The following is a 9742-nucleotide window of genomic DNA, read 5'->3' on the forward strand; positions in this document are numbered from 1 at the left end:
GCTCACTTCCTTAAATTGTCTTTTTTTCCCAGCGTGAAGTGTATCCATTTATAACTGCCTATTGCCTTGCCTGTTCTATTAGCATCCAAAAATGTGGAAGACCTCCTGACCACCATTTCTGCTGTGTCCGTAGGATGTGCAGTAACAATATAGACCTAACAGTTTATGTTATAGAATGGCTTTATTTACTTTGGTGACTGTTTATAGTTTTTAAATAAAAGACTGAACATTTCCTGGTGTCTTTCATTTTATAGTATATTGATGAAGACAGCTGAAGCAATTCAAAGAAATTTAAATAGCAGATTGTACACTGGAATGGTAGAGCAGAATTTGTTAATATAAATATTTTTCACTGGCTATAAAAGAGAATGCTAAACCACTGTATCAATAAATCAAATGGAGTGCACTTTTTTCCTATTAAAATTACTTTTCCTGAAAAGGGGACCTTGTCAGGCTTAATAGTGTGCTGTGGTATGTTTATTACAGAGATTTCCAATGACAGCTATAAGATTTGATGGAAAAAATAGTTTATTACATTATTAGATTAAAACCCTTGATTTCTAAAAAATGATTGGGTTGTCTAACAAGAGCTTTTTGCATTAATTACAGTAAATAACCTAATTCCAGTCATGCTAAAATAGATGAGACTTAATTAGTGGAGAAGATGGTAATTATTCAACAGAATATAATCTTTGTCTTCCTGAAATTGCAGCCTATTATTCAATACTTGTATATAGTATGTTTGCTGTGTTTTGGAGATGATAAAGAAATGGTCCCTTCCCTAGGTGTTATCACTCAAGGGATCTTATATTGGAAACATACGAGGCAATGTTGATACTTGGCAGCAGCAACATCAATAGGAGTTTTTTCCCGTCAACTCCAAGAGCCAGGATTTCACTTTCTGTGACTTTCAAGTGACTTCTCCCATTAGTACCAGGCCTGACAGGTTAACTGTAGTAAGTCTTGTGATCTTTTATTGTTAGATAAAAGATCACAAGATGCAAGGAGAGATTACATCAAACAAAGTGGAAAGTAGTTTACACAAACTCAGGGTATATGATTACTAGTTTTTACAAGATAGAAATATGTTAGTCCTTTAAACTAAATCGATTTAATTAGGTTGGACAGAGTAATGTAGGTCAGTGCTGGGTTATGGAAGGCAATGGGTTTTGAGGAAGAGCAGCATACATTATGTAACTTTTTTTCTGCCCTTCCTGCCTCAGAGTGTTCCTGAAGTTACTGTGACAGTAGCTGAAAATGTATCATTTAGAAATCCTTAGTTTATTTTGAGCGTGCTCAGGTTAGACAATGTGATGGTAAATCAGCTAACCTTGCCTACATTGCTCCACAGCAAATGTATCTGGTGAAGGATTTAGGGATATGAAGTTCACTAGTGTAAACAAGACCACTAACTTCAGTGTAAGCAAGGCCAGGTCTTATGATATTTACATTTTTTTGGTGTAAACAATGAAAATAGATAACAGGGTTAAGGCCACAAGTACCATTTACACTAAAGCTTCAGTGCTGCTCCTATTAGTGGAGCCCACCTGTGGCTTAGGGTCTATAGTTAACTGTTCTAGGCCCAGCCTTAGGTAGTTTTACCTATTAAATGTGAAGTTAATAAACAGCAACCTGGGGAACCGTGTGGGTCTGCAACATACAAGTTAAGTGATGCATTTATGAATTGTTCAACTAACAAAAACTAATTTTAAAAAATCAGTGGGATTAATTTGAGAGGAAAAAGTAAAATAATTATATTTAGCTTTACCTGATTGCTATAGAATAGAAATTACAGTAGAATATTTTGTTACCATCTCTATGTAAATGCAAGGTGGAATTTCTTCTGGTGGTCCAAGGAGATGTAGCATGGAAAAATGAAGTGAAACAAGCAATGGAAAAATTTAGACTGTTGGACTGTAGAAAAATCTTCCTCTGGAAGTGCTGGAAATTCCATTGTTTGTCATTGTGAATACTACAGGAAGCATCCTGTATTTTGAGGGCTATCCATACAGTTAACTAAATCTGCCTTTTTCTGTTTGTCACTCTCTTAGTTTCTATTAAATGCCTTTTCCAGTGTCTGGAAAAATTTTCATTACAGTCAACTACTTCACATTCTTCCCATTTTCAAAAAGGTAAAAAAAAAAATGTTTGACTTTGGCCTTTGTTTGGCTGTACTGCTTGTCAAATATCAAGGGATTTTTTTTTTAATCTGTGCTGTACAGTTGTGATGTTTATTCTGTACTGTTATGCTAGGATTTTGTAGTACATTTGCTTAATCATTAAATACGTTGTATAACTATGTGTTCAAGAGAACAATCAATATCAAATGTACATGCTGAAAAACAGTTGCTGGATTCCATGCAGCTACCTTAGAAATGTAAATGTGTATACTGCTATACAGTTAAATCAAGTCTTTTATCTTCTCTATTTTGGTATTCCTTATTATAATGGTTGCCTGTTTGTCTTGGAATATAAACATAGCACTTTGGGGTAGCCTGGTGGTGTGAATAAGTCTGTCAGCTCCAAGATCTCAGATGTAAACCCAGCGTCACAAAGTCAAACTTGATGGATAACCTATTAATTTCTATATTTTATACATTAATAAAATATTGCATATCAAGCATTTATCTGTTGAAAAATCATATACGTATTTTTTGGTTGGAGTTACTTAAAGTTTGAGTCAATATTCATTAAAGACAATGGAAAGACTGTTGTTGATTACAAAAGATTTTGGATTGGGCTCTTAATACTTAAGAATTTGTCTTTCTGCAAAATTGTCATTTGTAGTTTTGATTACACTTCACCTCAGTTTTACATTAGCACTTGGAAAAAAGTGAAACTAGTTCATTCCGTTCAAAATGCTGAGGAACTAAGGTTGATATAGCTGGATTATCAGTATTACATTTCAGGAGCATAGCAAATGTAAATGAGTATCATCAGTTTGTCATTGCTTTTTATTCTGGCAAAGGAGCAATATTTGTTTTAAAATGGCCTGACTTCAAAGTGACATAGGTTCAGCTTAATATTGAGATGTCTATGAATGATCATATTACAGCTTATTTTTTTAAAAGATACTGGTTCATAGAATAACCACCTCTGTGTCTTAACTCCAAGCAACCCCACTTCCTGCCAAGACAAAGGGACCAAGCACCAAGAATCCTGTCAGCTGACATCTTGAAAGCAGGAGAATTACAGGTCAGTTATTTTCCCTTCTCTGCACGCTTGTAAATCTGTATTCTTGGCTATTGGCCCTGATGCGAAGAAATCTGAAGGCTGAGTAGCAAAAGTAAAGATACTGGCACCAGAGAAACAACCATCCACCTCAGAGGTCTGTCCCCTATTCCCATGTGAAAAGAGGGCTGGCTATGCAGCTTTGGCTTTAGTTCAGAGGTAATTTATAAGCATGATTGTAATATGGTGTGCTGTTAAGTGTTTTCCTCTTGAGAGATCTCCCTTTGTATGTAATGAAATCAGGTGCTATTGTTGTCATTTGTCTTATGTTTATGGGAGAAGCTCGTTGGGGCAGAGACTCTGTTTGACTTGTGCTTGCATGGCAATAACCATGGTTAAATCATTCCCAGGAGAGTTTCTCCTGGGAGAGTGAATGTCTGTACCTGCCCTGGCTTCTCCCAAAGGAGAACATAGTCCTCCAACGTTCCCCACGGGGAGACTGTGTGTCACTCTCTGGATTCCACTGCTCCAGCTGGGAGCACAGCACCCCCTTCACAATCTGCACACTGTGCTGCAGGGAAACACAGGCTGATCCTAAGCAGTCTGGGTCAGCCAATCAGAGCTACCCTTTGCACTTCTGCCATTTGTCACCAAGCAGGCTAAGCCCCACCCCGGGTACAGTGTCAGCACTGGAAGCATCACTCTTCTGGGCCTCCACATTCAAATGCCTGTACACACAGCTTTGGATAAATTTCTGTACCAGGAGAACAATCCTGAGAAAATTCTTCCAAGTTATTTGAATGTACGCAGCCATTGCCTGACTGACAAGGTAGGGAGGAGCAGTTGTATTGGAGGGAAGAGCACATATCCCATTTTCTGCTCATACTCCTTTTGCTCAGTTATCCCTTTACTAGCCTTTTTCCTTGGTCTTAGTTTCCTCCAGGGGACACACCAAATAGTGGGACTCGGTAGCATTACAAATCCCTGCAGAATGGAGCAATGGGACTGGATGGTGCTAGTGCTCTTGATCTCCCTTTCATAAGAAACAACCTCTTAAGAAAGGAGAGAGAGGTGCAGTCAGAGAATCCACATGATTTAATTGCGCAGTTGGATTTTGCTATAGGCAGGGGGCAGTGGAATGGGAAATAAGCTGATTTATACATGCACATACTTAGGCTTCCTGTATATATTGTTGGTATAAGCCACTGCCCAGAAGCTCTCTAGGAACAGGTATAGCCACTGGGCACTGGTGAGCCACTGATGTTTCCATAGTTGTCTCACTAACAGCAATAAGGACAGGGTATGCCAAACAGTGTTGTATGAGGTTGTTGATTTCAGTTGAACTGCAAGGAGGCACATAGAACCGTAGAAATTTAGGGCTGGAAAGGATCTCAGGAGGTCATGTAAACCAACCCCCCTGCTCAAAGCAGGACCATGCCCAACTAGATCATCCCAGCCAAGGCTTTCTTTACCCAGGTCCTAAAAACCCCTAAGGATGGAGATTCCACAACCTCTCTGGGTAACCCATCCCAGTGCTTTATTACCCACCTAGTGAAAAAGTTCTTCCTAATATCTAAGCTAAACTTCCCTTGCTGCAACTTGAAACCATTGCTCCTTGTTCTGTCATCTGCCACCACTGAGAACAGTCTTAACTTCATCCTCTCTGGAACTGCCCTTCAGTAGTTGAAGGCTGCTGTTAAATCCCTGCTCAGTCTTCTCTTCTCCAGACTAAATAAGCCCACTTCCCTCAGCCTCTGCTCAGAAATCATGTTTCCCAGGTCCCTAACCATTTATGTTGCCCCACACTGGACTCTCCAATTTGTCTACATCCTTTCTGTAATGAGGGGCCCAAAACTCCACCCTCACTGGTACTGAATAGAGGGAAACGATCACTTCCTTCAATCTGCTGGCAATGCTGCTACTAATGCAGCTCAGTATGCCATTAGCCTTCTTTGCAAGAAGGGCACGCTGGCTCATATTCAACTTACTGTCCACTGTAACCCCCAGGTCCTTTTCTGCAGAGCTGCTGGTTAGACAGTTGGCCCCCAGCCTGTAGTGGTGCATGGGTTTGTTCCATCCCAAATTCAGGACATTGCATTTGGCCCTACTGACTCATGAGATTTCTTTTGGTCCAATCCTCCAATTTGGTGAGGCCTCCTAGCCCTACCCTCCAGTGTATCTACTGCTCCCCTCAGCTCGGTGCCATCTGCAAACTTGCTAAGGGTGCACTCTACCATCTTCCAGGTCACTGATGAAGATACTGAACAAAACCAGCTGTAGGACCAGCCCCTGGGGCACTCCACTTGATATCGGCTGCCAACTAGACATCAAGCAATTGACTACTACCCTCTGAGCCCAACAATCGAGCCAGTTTTAAATCCACTTTACAGTCCAGTCATCCAACCCATACTTCCTTAGTTAGCTTGCAAGAACTTTGTGGGAAGCCATATTAAAATCCTTGCTAAAGTCAAGGTATACCACATTCACTAGTCTCCCTACGCCCACAGAACCAGGCACCTAGTCAGAACGCAATTAGTTTGGAGAGGCATGACTTACCCTTGGTGAATCCATGCTGACTGTTCCTAATCACCTTCTATAAGTGTTTAGAAATGGATTCCTTGAGGACCTGTTCCATGATTTTTCCAGGGACTGAGGTGAAGCTGACCCATCTGTAGTTCTGTGGATTCTTCTTCCCTTTCTTAAAGATGGGCACTATATTTGCCTTTTCCCAATTGTCCAGGACCTCTCCCAATTGCCATCAGTTTTCAATGATGCTGGCCAGCAGCTCTGTAATCACATTGGCGAACTCCCTCAGCACCCTCAGGTGCATTCTGTCCAGCTCCTGGACTTGTACATGTCCAGCTTTTCTTAATAGTTCCTTACCTGTTCTTCTGCCACCGTTGGTTGCTCACCTCCTCCCCAAACTGTGCTGCCAGCTGCAATATGGGAGCTGACCCTGCCTGTGAAGTCTGAGATGAAAAAGTCAGAGTACTTTACTCTTTTCTGCATCATCTGTCACTAAGTTGCCTCCCCCATTTAGTAAAGGACCCACACTTCCCCTGATCTTGTTGCTGACATAGTTGAGAACATTTTAAGAAGCTTAGGTGTGAAAATGCAGTTGTGCATCAGGAGTCTGCCATCTGCTAGTGGTAGCCGAGTCATCACATCACAGACTTGCAATCTCTTTAATGTGGTTCCCCTCTGCTAAGCCACAAAACCTCCAGGAGGCAGCAAATCTATTTCTAGTTACATTATTATTCTGTCCTTTCCCTCTCCATTGTACCTGACTCAGCCACATAGTCCATGCAACGAGTGTGGCTTATTGCTTCAATAAGGGGTGTCAAACATACAGCCTGCAGAACTGCTCTTCCTGGTCTACCAGGCTACTATTGAAGGTTGTGGCCTACTGCAGAATTTGGGGTCCCTGGGGTAGACATGATGGACATTGTTCTTACTGATGGAAAGATGCAGAGGGCTTATACAGCCCTGGTTGCCCTGCTTTTCTTCACTACCACTGTGTGCTCCAGGCTGAGCCAGGGCTGGAGCTGCTAACGTGCACCCTCCGCTGGAGTCAGAGATGCATCCATATGATCTGGCCAGGGTCACAAGGTGCGTTTGAGACCCCTGTTCTAATATCAAGCCTGAAATTAAAAACAATTCAAAGGCAATCTGACTGTCACAAGGAGATCCAAGCACATGATAGAGCAAACGTCTCTTTTTAGCCTGCCCAAACATACATGCCAAACCCAGAAATACTCTGGCAAAGATGATCCAGGGTGTCCCTGTGATGCTCTGCTCACCTCAGTCTCTGGTGGGCTTGAGACCACATGCTGGGGAACAGCCGCTGTTGCACTTTCCAGCATCCTTCCAAGTTTGGAGATTGAGAGTGGCCAGGACAATAGAGTGTGCTCAAGAGTAACCCAGCTAGGATGCAGTGTCCACAATAAGCAGCACTTCATCACCCTTCCTCTTGCCTCCACCTGCCTGGGAAAGGCTTCAATGCTGAGGAGACATCAACGCTCTTTGAACAGGTGCCATGTACTACAGAGGCCCTATAGCTGAGTAACAGCATGTCAGGAAGTGACCAGTGTGTCCCTGTGCACTTGGGCACTAAGAGGATGATGCTGTGAGGGGCTCACCGTCACTGACTTGCACAGCATGCAAGCTCCTACTTGATATATGCATACAAGGCTTCCTAAATCTGCCATCCAGGCCTAACTAAACACAGGTGAGATTCATCATTCAGCACCCCTATGACTGCAGCCACATCAATACATTGATGGCATAACACAAATTTATTGGATGGAGGAGGAACATTGAACAGTTGACAGTCACCAAATTGCTAGGGCATTTACCTGGAAACTCTCTCACCTTCCTTCACTGTAAGTTTGGCAAGAGGAAACAAGGACAAGGGAATCTTTTGGGACTAAGCAGTGGAGAACAAGCCAGTTTACAGGGCACTTTGCTAGGGAAGGTCTGCTTGGGAAGAGGGGCAGGAAGAAAGAGGCAGTGGATTGAGACGTTGGAGGACATTGTAATACCAGAGCCACTGCCCATGCCAACTCTTCCTCTTCTTGTACCTGTGAGGTGTCTCTCCAGTGGCTTGCAGTTTCCTTCCAGTAACCGCCAGGTGGGGGCAATGTGAATGATGCCTCCTGATAGTTGCCAGGGAACAGGTAAGAGAGTTACAGAAGGAAGTGACAAGGCTCCAAAGCATCCCCTACCATAAGAATGTCACCAATTCAATGCTGGAGAAGACCACTGCCACCAAGGCACTGCCACCAAGAGGAAGTGATGGGTAGTGGTGGCTGGAGACTCCCTTCTGTGGGGGATGGAGGCATCTATCTGCCGATCTAACCTGTTATCACAGGAGGTCTGCTGCTTGCCCAGAGCTCAGATCAGGGATGTCATGGAGGGATTACCAAGACTTATCCAGCTCTCTGACTACTACTCCAGGCTGCTCATCTGTGTAGGCACCAATGATACGACCAAGGGAGACCCTGAGCAGATTAAAAGTGACTATAGGGCTCTCGGTGCAAGAGTGAAGAGGGACAGGGGCTCAGGTGGTGTTCTCAATCCTTCCAGGCAGGAGGAAGGACCTGGGCAAGAGCAGATGCATCCTGCAGATCAATACATGGCTGAGCAGATGGTGTTACAAGCAGAGGTTTGGCTTCTTTGGCCACAGGATGTTGTTCCAAGAAGAAGGATTGCTAGGAAGAGGCAGGATCCACCTGACAAAGAGAGGGAAGAGCATCTAGATAGGCTTGCTAGCCTAGTGAGAAGGTCTTTAAACTAGGTTCGCCAGGAAATGGAGACCAATGCTCTGAGGTAAGTGGCTAGTCACCTCTGGTGCCTGTACACAAATGCATGGAGCCTGGGAGACAAACAGGAAGAATTGAAAGTCCTTGCATGGTCACACAACTATGAATCAATGGCATTCTTTCATCTTCAAGAGATGTATGACATGATTGGAATAACAGAGACTTGGTGAGAGAGCTTGCATGATTGGAGCACTGTATGGATGGATATAAACTGTTGAGGAAGGACAGGCAGGGGAGAAGAGGAAAAGGAATTGTGCTTCATGTATAAAAAGCTCTGTGATTGCTTAGAGCTCCAATATGAAACTGGAGATGGACCTATTTGAAAGTCTCTGGGTTAGGGGTCAGAGGGGAGAACAAAAGGGTGATGTCGTGATGGGGGTCTGCTATAGACCACCAGGCCAGGAGGATATGCTGGATGAGGCTTTCTTTAAACAGCAAGCAGAAGTATCCTGATCACAGGCCCTGGTTCTTATGGGGGACTTCAATCACCCTCACAGCTTCTGAGAGTTCAATACAGCTGTGCACAGGTAATCCAATGTTTTTGGAAAATGTTGAAGAGGCCAGCTATGGGCTATGCTCTTCTTGACCTGCTGCTCACAAACAGGGATGAATTGGTGGGGAATGTAGTTCTGGATGGCAACTTGGGCAGTAGCCACCACAAGATGATTGAGTTCAGGATCCTGAGGAAAGGCAGGAAGGATAGAAGCAGAATACAGACTTCAGAAAAGCAGATTCAACTTGCTCAGGGAACTCACAGGTGGCCTGGGAGGCCAGTGCGATGGGGAAGGGAATCCGGGAGAGCTGGTTGTACTTTAAAGAAACCTCACTGAGGGCACAGGAACAAACCATTGTGATGCGCAGAAAGACTAGCAAGTATGGAAGAAGACCAGTTTGGCTTAGCAGTTTGGCTTCAGTGAACCAACACACAAAAAAGGAAGCTTATGAGAAGTGGAAACTTGGACAAACAACTAGGGAGGAGTATAAGAGTATTAGCTCAAGCATGCAGAGATACAATCAGGAAGTCCAAAGTGCAACTGGAGTTTTAGTTAGCAAAGGATGCAAAGCCCATCAGCCTGACTTCTATCCCGGGGAAGATCTTAGAAAAGTTTATTAAAGAGGCCATCCTTAATGGACTGGCCGACGCCAACATCTTAAGGGATAGCCAGCACGGGTTTGTTGCAGGTAGGTCTTGCTTGACCAATCTCATTTCCTTCTACGACCAGGTGACCTATCACCTGGACAAGGGAGAA

The 9742-nt window shown here is 43.4% G+C and overlaps 1 long non-coding RNA gene across 3 annotated transcripts in view; it reads left to right on the forward strand.

Annotated features, from left to right (window-relative positions):
• Positions 1 to 6: 6 nt before the first annotated feature.
• LOC112550890 overlaps positions 7 to 9742 on the forward strand; it is a 22738-nt gene continuing 13002 nt past the window's right edge. For all 3 annotated transcript variants that reach the window (XR_003094956.1, XR_003094958.1, XR_003094955.1), the window contains exons 1-2: positions 7 to 2132; positions 3115 to 3195. This is a non-coding gene — a long non-coding RNA (uncharacterized LOC112550890). The remainder of the gene's footprint in view (positions 2133 to 3114; positions 3196 to 9742) is intronic.

This window comes from Alligator sinensis, unplaced genomic scaffold (assembly GCF_000455745.1).
Source record: "Alligator sinensis unplaced genomic scaffold, ASM45574v1 scaffold147_1, whole genome shotgun sequence".
Classification (NCBI taxonomy): Eukaryota; Metazoa; Chordata; order Crocodylia; family Alligatoridae; genus Alligator; species Alligator sinensis.